Source organism: Myotis lucifugus, unplaced genomic scaffold, assembly GCF_000147115.1.
Source record: "Myotis lucifugus unplaced genomic scaffold, Myoluc2.0 scaffold_68, whole genome shotgun sequence".
Taxonomy (NCBI): domain Eukaryota; kingdom Metazoa; phylum Chordata; class Mammalia; order Chiroptera; family Vespertilionidae; genus Myotis; species Myotis lucifugus.
The window spans coordinates 4468764-4480553 of record NW_005871116.1 but is presented as its reverse complement, the minus strand read 5'-3'; positions in this window follow the sequence as shown (position 1 = coordinate 4480553).

The following is an 11790-nucleotide window of genomic DNA, read 5'->3' as shown; positions in this document are numbered from 1 at the left end:
AGAGTATCAACAGTTACAGGAAGCAGGTTGGAGGGTATGGGTACAGATGTAGGGACGCCAGTAAACTTGGTGTAGGAAGTATATGTGAATTCTTTTCTAAAAGATTCTATTTTATTAGGAAAATAAGAGGCAAGTCTTTTAGCTAAGAGTAAGGATAGAAAGAGTGTGGTGGTTTGGGAAAAGAAAAGAAAGTATAAAATGATATATCTGCAGAGTGAGAAAGTCAAAGGAATGTAGAAGATTGCTGGGCAGTATCAGCCTTTTTGAATTTTGAGGTTATCCTTGAAAGACCAGTCAGCATTGTTCTAGACATTCAGCCACTCAGTTGCAAATGGGTGATAGACCTAGAGTTAGGTTCCAACAGGTTGGAGTTTTATCAGACAAGTATGAAAGAAGCAAACTAGATGAGGGTGTATGCCAGGGATAATTAAAATGATGAGTCTTAGATCTAAATTGTTAAAAAGTGAGACTTGTGAAGGGTGGGTGGTCATACCAATGCAGTTTTGGAGTAAGTATAGGAAAAAGTAAGCTGGAAAAATAGAAGTTAGAGACTAGAAAATGGTATTCTTGAAATTGAAATTATGGATCTCAGTCAGTAATGACAGATCTAGTATAACCACTGAAATGTGTGCTTGAGGTGAGGTGGAGGGCAAGATCAATTGTAGAGGATAGATGAAGACACTAATATGCCATAGTATTCCGTAGTATTAAATGGGTCAGTTACTTGAATATTATAATCACCAATAAATCAAAGGAAAAGTGATGGAAAGAACAATGCAATCTAAGAGTCAAACTTTTCAAGAAATGAGAGGTTCTGATTGGGAGGATGGTAGATAATTGGTAGGGAGGAATGGCAGCTAGTAAATATATTTTCATAGTCACAAATTTAAAGGGAGTTTACACAGCATGGTTGTATATTTTACTCTGGCAAATTTAACTTTTCAGACAGAGACCTACACTAGGCAGATTAATCAATGGAACTTGAACTTTTGCCATTTAGATGTGCTACAGTGAGAAGGGAGAAAAAGTGAAGAGTGTTTCTAAGGCAGTAATTCTAATTAATGACTAATGGAATTCAAACTGGATAGGAAGAGCAGGGAAGCCATGAGAAGAGTGATCAAGAAGGAAAGGAGGGTGACAGCATGTTGGAAGTTTCAATAACTGGAAGTGAAACATTGCTGGAGAATGTGTATAGAGTACACGAGCTGAAAGCTTGGAACATGGTGTTCAGAGAGTGGGAAGCTTGAGGCTGAGATTTTGGTGGTGGTAGTTCATGGAGATAATAAGATAGAGTGAAAGACTGGGCTGGAATGGAGGAAACAATTTTTGGATCCACAGAGATGTAAAGGCTTACATAGCAGAGTGTTGATGTCATTAGATTTTTTTTTGGGGGGGGGGGGTTAAGAATGGGTAAGGGAAGAAAATTGGGGAAAAAGGGGGAATCAATCAGTGATGGGGAGTGACCTGGATTTGTAGATGACAGTAACAAGTAGGGAGAGTGTGATGGCTTGAACTTCAAAATACCTGAGCTTTTGAGCAGAGAAAGAGAATAATGGTTTAGGACAGTGATGGCGAACCTTTTGAGCTCGGCGTGTCAGCATTTTGAAAAACCCTAACTTAACTCTGGTGCCGTGTCACATATAGAAATTTTTTGATATTTGCAACCATAGTAAAACAAAGACTTATATTTTTGATATTTATTTTATATATTTAAATGCTATTTAACAAAGAAAAATCAACCAAAAAATGAGTTCGAGTGTCACCTCTGACACGTGTGTCATAAGTTCGCCATCACTGGTTTAGGAGGAGCAATAAGAGCAAGGTGGACATCTGGTCTACTTCTAGACTTTGAGGTGTGGAGGATATGAGAAGAAGAAAACCTTTGCTCAAAAGGCCTACAGAGGAGACCATGTCACCAGAAGACAGCCAGGAGAAGGCAGTTTTCAGAGAAGAATTAATTCTATTAGGTTGCTGGGGAAGCATAACAAAGTATAACAAACTGAGTGGCTTAGAACAACAGAAATTTATTATCTTAGCAGTTCTGGGGGCCGGAAGTCTGAAGTCAATATGCTGGCAGGGCAGTGTTCCCTGTGAAGGCACCAGGGAAGGCTCGGTTCCAGACCCCTCTCCCAGCTGCTGCCTCCTCGGCTTGTGGCAGCATAACTCCAACCTAGTATTCTGTGTGCCTGCCTGTCTCCAAATTCCCCCCCCCCTTTTTTTAAATATATTTTATTGATTTTTTACAGAGAGGAAGGGAGAGAAATAGAGAGTTAGAAACATTGATGAGAGAGAAACATCGATCAGCTGCCTCCTGCACATCTCCTACTGGGGATGTGCCCGCAACCCAGGTACATGCCCTTGACCGGAATCGAACCCGGGACCTTTCAGTCCGCAGGCCGACGCTCTATCCACTGAGCCAAACCGGTTTCGGCAAATTTCCCCTTTTTATAAGGACACTAGCCATATTGGATTAGCAGGCACCCTACTCCAGTATGACCTCATTCTAACTTAACTAATTATATCTATAGTGACCCTGTTTCCAAATATATAGCACTCTGAGGTACCGGGGGGTCAGGACTCTAATATATAAATTTGGGTGAAAGTCGGGGAACACAATTCAACCCATAACAGGACTGTTTGTTGATGGCAGACAAGGGGACAGAGTGCCAGGGTTTTGGAGGTAGAGGGTGATTGGGAAAGTAAGTCACAGTAATGGAAATACAGAATGTTTGGGATGATAGATGACGTGGGAGCTCAGGTGTCTGGTTAACAGGTAACAGGGATGTGAATCATGATGGTGTTGGGCCTGATGGCCAAGCAGGATGATGAGGGGCTACAGGGTAGATGTTCTCTCTTGCAGCTCTTAGCCAGATGGTGGACAAAGCTGGAGTGAAAGAGCTCTTAGCGTGCTGGTCTCAGGAGCAAGAGGAACTCAGAGAGTTTTTCCTCTCGTTCTGAGAGGTGTGGTAAACTTAGGGAAGGCCAGTCTCACTAGGAACATGAAACTGGGACTGCCTGTCCTTTGCAGGGATTGTGTTGTGGTGGCCAAGACATGAGATGTGAAGTGTCTTTGTCATCTGATAGGTTGGCACTGTGGTACTTTTCATAATCAGGTGACTTCTTGACGTTACAAGTATTTGTCAGCTATAGAGTTCAGTATAGTGTATGGTATTATGGAGAGAGTTCCTTAACATGGTTCAGTGAAATTCATATTTCAAGGGGAATGTTTATTCTTAAAGTTAGAAACTTTTCTTGGGTGTGAGTACATGGAGTTCTTTAACATGTTCCTTACGACAGCGGTTGCCAACCGGTGGTGTGCGGGCCACTGGTGGTCCATGAGTTCCAAAAGGTTGGAGACCGCTGCCTTATGATATGCTGCTGCTGCTAAGTGCGTTTTCTATGTTCAGGATGGGCACAGTGGGGCCACTATCAGAATGGGTTTCACAGATTTGTCAAATAGAAGAAAGACTTGGGTGTCCATCTAGTTTTCCCTTCTATATTCCACCTGCTGATACTTTTTCTTCCACTCCCCAGGGCCTCTTTACTCTCCTAATTTACTCTTCCTGTTTCTCCATTCTCTTCATGAGCTGCCTCAGTGATATGGCAGAAAAATATTTTCATTGAACTAATTGATATTACAAAAAGAAAAGGGAAGAACAAAAGCTGAAGTTCATTAACGGTTAACTATGGCATTAGATATATTCACATGGTTACCTCTTAGTTTAAATTACTCCTCCGAAGAAGGAAAGAGATGGATCCTCTTTTATAGATGGGGAAACTGAGCCACAGGGAATTAAATGACTTTGCACAAGGTTATACATCTAGTTAGAGGGACACATTCTTGATGGACCTTAAGTTACCCTTTCCCTCATTACATCATTACTTCCTAGTGTAGCAAATGAGTGGCCTCCTTCAAGTGTCTTTGCATTGAAAGAAGATGCTGCCTAGTGTAATAAAGGCGGCTCCCTGGTCTATAGGCAGAGACGTGGCATCATATCTGGCTTTATCATTCAGTAGCCATGTGATCCACTAGCGTCAGCTGTAAAATAGGGCCAATAATATCTATCCCCAGGGTTATGATGATGCTGAATAAATGATATAAGAAAGAACTGAGGAAATCAATTCCTGGCATATTATATGTTTTAATAATGACTTTTTCCTTCTATTTTTTATTAATTATTTGGATTCAGAACTAGAATGCTTGTTAAACCAGAAGAAAATAGTCCATAACAATTGGTAGTGGTGGACTAGTGGGTAGGTGAGGTGGTTGGGAGATTTTCAGCGTAGCTCAACTCCCATCAAGGCCAAAAGCCCAGATCTAAAATTTGGCCCTAGTTTGTGAGTTAGAATGCAATATTATTATGCCACGGGAATAAAATCTCTAGTCAAAAGGTTCACTGATTCTGACCCCTCCCAAATAAATGCGATCTCACTTTTGACAGGTCTCAATGAATCAAGCATTGCCATATTCAGCTCTTCAAGGGGGAATTCAGGAACATTCAGCAATTTTCTCTCTATAAGAGCTACAGGAATTCCATTGGAATGTGAGCTGAGTACACAACAGAAATGGGAGGATGAGACTCCTAGTAAATTTTAACTCCACATAATTGAGTCACTGACTCCTGGAGGCCGGCACTGGAATCTGCTAAATGATAGAGCCTGGAGTTGGCTCCTATGGTAGCAACCTCAAACTTTAGTGTCCTCAATAATCTCTAGGGAACTGTGTTAGAAAGCCCTTTGCTCAGAGATTCTAAACCACTAGATATTAGGTGAGACCCGGGACTCTGCATTTCTGCAAAGTTCTTCTGGTGGTTTTGATGCAGAGGATCAATAAGCAATACTTTGAGAAATACTAACCAATTGATACCAGCTTATCATATTTACAAAATGCAGTTGTTTTAAGTCTTTGACTAATTGCTTTGCATCATCATCCTTTGTCCTTGACTTGCTGTACTTGGCACCTTGAGATGCACATGAATGGGGGTTGGATCTAACTTTGTGGATGAAATAATCTTGGAAAATTTTACCTGTAAAATATTAGCACTTCAAGGAAGGGTCAGCATAAATTATTTCTAATATTGGCAGCAAAATATGTTGTCAAAATATGTTGTACATTTTTTTTTATTACCCCCCTGCCTTTTGAATCTCAGATTCATTTTCTTTGTAAGAGAATGCTCAGTAAAGGAAGTTAGATGCATCACTCCTAGGACTTTTCTACAAAATTCAATGATGCTGATCTAAAGTCTTTCCTTTAATTGGAGATCTCTTAGGGGCATAGAATCAGGAATCAGATTTATAAGGCTGGAAAACTTCATCAGATGCCATCTAGTGTGTTCCTCGCCTTTGGCAGGATCACATCTAAGTCAATTTGTTGCAATTGTACTTCCAAGGGTGCCTGTACCTTCATTGCATTGCACCCATGTTCTGACAGCCCTGGGCCCTAGATTTCAAAGGTCATTCCTCTGTGCACTGGCTATTCATTGTAGAGGATTAGGAAGGCAGGAAGAGGCACCAGGTCTTTTAACTAACATCTGGAGACTTTGATATGATTGGCCAATGTAGTCCTCATGAACAATGAAAGGATGATTGGGCAGAAGAGGCATCAGTACCTGTTCTCTACGTAGAAACACTGAGCCCAAGGTGTGCTAGGAGTGTTCTCTTTGCTTGGACAGTGCTGTTGCTCCATGTCCCCTCCTTCCCCCAAAACCACCCAAACCAATGGGGCAATAAGGGGTTCAGACAGTAGACGTTAATGATATTCAGGTATAATCTTTGATTTTCATATTAGCAGAGAATTCTTTTGAATTGTCCTATTTATCGTAAATTTTTCTATATTAGCTTCTCAAGAGGCATTAGTAAGAACAGTAGGCAAAGCAGGCCAGGAATGGGGACAAGAAAAAGGCCAACTATACCCTGAATGAACAACTCATACAAAATCAGAATTGAAGCAGTTTTATGTTAGGATGTCATGGCCACTCACTGTCCCCCAGCTACGCCTGTGCAGCCCCTAATAGGCTGCCCTATACATAGTAGGTGTTCAATAGTGCATATAACATGTTTGATTCAATTCAGCGTATCAGTGAGATAGGAGTTCACTTGGATTCTTTCAGTTCTGAGGTCAGAATCACGGGATTTTTTACTACCAAGGGGTGAAAAAGGTCCCTCCCCTCCTCAAGAGTAGAAGAAGGTCCTGGGGTGAGGCTGAGTGGTGTGGAGTGGCTGGTAGCACCTCACAGATGACCTCTACTATTGGGAAACTCCCTCTGTGGGGGACTCAGTCATTGACACCAATTTCTTTTGAGACATAGGAATGAGTAGATCTTGGAACGTCCGTTGATGGGGGAAGTGCATTTACCAGTAGGTGGATTTGGGGGCGGCAACCTAAGGGATTTGCTAGAGTGGAACAAATACCACACCACCACATCTCACCCCCTGTGGGCGCCTGGACTTAGAATGTGGCCAAGTTGGTGTTCAGAATCAGTCAGCCAGCCTCACTCAGTGTGTCCACCCTGGGCTGACAGCACCAAGGACTTGGAGAAAATGCTGCACTGACAGGAAATAAAATCATTCCAAGGCTTTCTTTAGCATCTTGTCTGTGTCTTTCAATAAATATTTATTATTTTGGTGAAAAGAAATTTGCTGGTGTGTCATATTCCATCTTCTGGGAAGAAAATATTGAGACAGGAGGGCATTTATCACTCTAGAGTTTATTGGCTTTTACTGTTTATTTATCCTTGAAAGGAAAACAGTCCCACACCAGGAAGTGCTGCCATGACAGCCAAGCCTCCAGATGCATGACAAAGACTCAGGCAGTTGTAGTGGCCTCATTTTTCAAAAAATGGTTCTGCCCTCCTGTCGAGGCACTGGTGCTCTGCTTCCTCCCTCATCGGGTTCCGGGCTACCCCCTTCCTGGGCTGAGATCCTGGGAGAGACACCTGTGGTTGAGCTTCAATTTCTCCCTTTGCAAAATGAGAGATTGGACACGTGAGCCTAGATGCATTTTTCATCTCTAATGGCTGTGTTTATTATCGTTTACAATTTGGCTCTTTTTGTATATTATGTTAACAAAGTGAAAACCCCACAAAACCCAGAACTCCTGAAAGTATAAACTAAAATCTGTCAGCATTCCTTGTACTGTGGGTGAGCAGCTGAGAGAAATGTTGATTGGAGATGGACACGCCTTTCTCGCAGGCACAGAAGGCACAGGGCTCTCTGTGGGAGGGCTGGATCTTACTGTGAGCCTCTGGAATGCAATGCCCAGGGTGTCAGGTTTCTGCCCTTGGACGAGTGTGGAGAGAACTGAAGTTACATCTTATTTGTGCTTCTACTAGAATCCCCATCTCCTACCACTGCACCCCATGCATCGCGTTCTCTCTCTCTCTCTCTCTCTCTCTCTCTCTCTCTCTCTCTCTCTCCTGTGTAGGAGTTTTTGTGTCTCCAATTAACATTTATTCTCTATTTCAGCCTCCACTCCTCCCCCTGTTTCCTTATTTTTTTGTCACTTATTCCTTTTTTTAAATTTAAATTCATTATTGTTTAAAGTATTACATGAGTCTCCTTTTTTCCCCATTGACCTCTCCCCAGCCACCCCAACCCCCCAGCACATGCCCTCACTCCCTTACTATCCATTGGTTATGCTCATATGCATGCATACAAGTCCTTTGGTTGATCTCTTACCCCTGTCCCTTATTCTTTAGAGAAAACATACATTATAGCTCTTATTTTACTTTTAAAAATGTCTTTACTTGACTTCTTTAAACCTTAATTCTTAATGAAAGGACATTGAGCTTTTAAAAATAAAGATGTTATGCTACACACCCTAAACTTATACAATGTCCTGTGTCAATTATATCTAAATGAAACTGGAAATAAAATAAAGATTGAGTTAAATTGACTTTCACAAATATGGCCCCTAATTTACATTTTTCTCTGTGAAAGTAGTTTCCAGAGCCAAAAACAAAAAAGCAACCCAAATCCCAACACAGGCAAACAAAAGGGCTTCTCCACCTTCTTGTTAAAAGAAGATATGAGTAAAGAGAGATGTTGATATAATCCCCATATGGGGAAAATGTTAATTATTTTACCATCTGCAGCTTTTTAGAGACAGGTAATGCTCCCAGTTAGCAAGGTTTTCTTCACTTTCCAGAGGACCATGGGCTTGGTGTTGGGCATTTGGAACAAGGCTCTAAGCCTTTGTAGAACATTCAAGGAGCCTGAAGGTGGGGATTGTGGTGAGGGGTGCTCAAGAGGGCACACACACAGGCTTCCCCATCCTGTCTATAGCCTTGCTTTTAACAGACAACTCCTTGCCTGACTTCTTAGCATGTTGGTCTCCAAGTGAGGTTTCTTTTTTTTTTAAAAAAAATCTTTATTGTTGAAAGTATTACATATGTCCCCCTTTTTTCCCAATTGATAAACAACTTCTCTGCTGATCTCATGCAACCTCTTCCTTTTACAGATGAAGAAAGAAGGTTCATGTTTAAGGAGTGTGTCCCTGTCGTGGTAAATAATAATACCATAGATACCACAGTAATAGAAGAACAACCTCATTTTGAGGCGGGGACTCTAGGCCAATGGAGTATGTGGGGCCATTGTGTTCTGCTCTATGTATAGAACCTACTGGCTTAGAAGAGGCCAGCCAGGGTGAAAAGAGGCTGAGGATCAAGTCCCCTGGGGACTGGTTGAAGGTGGTGGTTAATGTAAAACAGGCAGGGATGTGATTGCAGTTTTTGTAGCCTCTGGACAGATATGTGGAAGGAAGATAAAATCTTTGGTATCTTTGAGGGCAGAACCAGATCTAGGGAATGGGAGCCTCTGGAAACACATCCGGCCTCGGTCATCAGAGGGTGTCCAGTGACCGGAGCCGTCTCACAATGGCGCAGCCTCGTCTCGTGCGTTGGTGGTTCTGAGCAGCTTGTTACTGAACAGGTGCACCAGCAAGGGGGACGGAGACATTTCGGCATCAGCTCAGAGGTTGCATCTGATGCTGACTGAGGTCCCTGGGCTCTGAGATTCTAAGAAATAATGGATTGGGAAGTCATATTTCACTTAGTTCAAAACTCACTTCACATTTCCAGATTATATCTTTCAATGTAAACAGCTTTAAGAGTTGGTGGCTTCCAAGATTTATTTCTACCATGTAATTCTAATTGCCTGTTATGAAATAAAAGGGCTGCAGGAAAATTAAATAAGCCCAATGCAGTTTTTAGCACATGAGAGGCTCTTATAAAACTACAGTTTGGTGACATAAGTGAAAATAAGTAAAGAGCATGTGAAATGAGGGTTGATTTTTAATACTCCAAAGCTTTTAAATGTTACGTATTAAGAATAAGGACACCATATATAAAAGTCAATCTTCTCTTTATTCAATATTAGGTTATAATTTGGAGCAAATCTATGACATCAAAGGTTTTAAAAATTAAAACAAAATTTAAAAAGATTGCATTCACCACCCTTCCCTTTAATCATCTCTACAGTCCATCCCTGGTACCAGCAAGATACTAATTTGTGAGAACATTTTTCTTTAGTGTCCTTCAGGAATTCCTAAAGTTCCGTATAAAGTGACCTTTCTCTCGTCTGTTCCACAGGCGTTTCTCAATTAGAAATGGAGATCAAAATTTCAAGGGACATTCCAATATAGCTGTAACAGCATGGTTTTGTTTTGTTCTGTGGAATTTCAGTATGAATGCACACCCACTGAGCAACTTGAAATCTTTTTATGTAGCATTAAAAAAAGTCCCTTCTTCCCCTCATCTCTATCCTGTAGGGGCAAAACCAAAGTGCCAAGTGTTTTCTTTCTCTTTCCCTTTACTCTGTAGGTTTTGTTTTGAATAAGAAGGAAAGAAGGTGATTTTAAAATTTACATAATATTATCTACTGAGTCCTTTGTGGGACTAAATGCCCAAACTAGGAGAGCTCACTGAATTTGAAGTTCACTTTATTTTCCTTGTTCTGGTAGGAAAGACTTCTGCCCTTACTTCTTCTTTCGAGAGCATTTTAAATTAGGAAGTACCCACATTCGATGTCTGCACATTCCAGCTACCACCCTTAGCTAATTTTAGTCTACTGGAGTTTAAGACAAACAACCTGGGGAATTCCGTATGATGCAAGATCGCAGCCTCTTAGAGTTTTAGAGCCACGTCAGGTATGCTTCAGAGACACGTTTCAAGGCTCTGTTGTTGATTAGAATGCTGAACACCGGAGTTTAGTGATTTACCAAGTGTGTGTGTGGCCCAAGAATTCAGATTTTCTTGCCCTAACCGGTTTGGCTCAGTGGATAGAGCATCGGCCTGCGGACTCAAGGGTCCCAGGTTCGATTCCGGTCAAGGGCATGTACCTTGGTTGTGGGCACATCCCCAGTGGGGAGTGTGCGGGAGGCAGCTGATCGATGTTTCTCTCTCATAGATGTTTCTAACTCTCTATCCCTCTCCCTTCCTCTCTGTAAAAAATCAATAAAATATATTTAAAAAAAAGAATTCAGATTTTCTGACTCCTTGTGCATTGAGTCATCTCTGTCCTGTGCCATAGATGGTTGTTTGGATAAACTTTTTCTCTCAGAAGAACACTCTTCACAAATGAATTTATTTTATTTCAAAAATGATCATATAGTTCAAGTAACTTATTTCTTTTGGTGTAAAATTCTATGAATTTTGACATATGTATATAATCATCACCAGGGTTGAGAACAGTTTTATTACCTTGAAAAACTTTCTCATGTCATCCGTTTATAGTCATACTCTTCTCCACTTCTTATCTCTTGGCAACCACTGACCTGTGATCCATCACTATCATTTTTTTAAGGTTGTCTTTTCATTGGTTTCATGCAGCATGTCATCTTTTGAAACTGGCTTTTGTCACTCAGCATCATGCTTTTGAGATTCACCTGAGTTGTTTCATGCTCAATAGTTGGTTTTTAATTGCTAGAACTAATTATTTTGTTTGCTGGAATTATATTTTATTCAGCATTTGATTGTATGGATGTTCCACAGTTTGTTTATCCATTAAACTTTTAAGGGACAGTTGGATTGGCCTCAGAGAACTGATAATTGAAACATTTTCAATTATGGAAAAACTTGCATCAGTGATAGAATGGCCAATCCTATGATTGGTCCCCAATCCTGTGACGTTCCAAGTTGCTGGAGCTGAACTGATTTTAGTACTGAACATCCTGTGTCCCAGGCATCTCCATAGACCTGCTGGTCACAGGTGACCAGGGCTGATCTTTGCCTGAATTGTAAAGCAGTCAGCGTTCGCTTCCTCGTTTTCCTTCCACACACAAAGATACTTTCTTTGTTTTCTCCCTTATCAAATTCAGCTCTCAAAAAGGATCTGATAGACTCACTTACATTAAGCTGCACATTTCACATGGAGATTGCTGAGTTATGTGGTAGTTTATTTTAAGCCGGGGAACAAGACCCCTAAGATAGAGGCACATAGCAATTGACAGCATATAAATACAGCTGGGAGGTTTTTGTGATCTTCTCATCCCCTGTGAAGTGGCTTATTCCCTTCAGAAGAACCAGACAGTAGATGACCCAATTTCTTGTTGGGTCCTTGTTATAAAGGAGCAACCAGGGGCAGTTCATCGTCCACCTGTGATGAACGATGAGGTTAGCCTTTATGTCCTACCCTTGGTTCAAGTGCTAATAGAAACTTCTAGGCATGCAAAGTACTCAGAGTGAATGCAAAGCCTTTTGTAGCCCTTCCAAGCACCCCCTTCAGCTCCTGATTTCCTCCACACAAAGTGCAGGCTGAACAGTCAGTGCTGCGCTGGAAGATTGGACACGCATG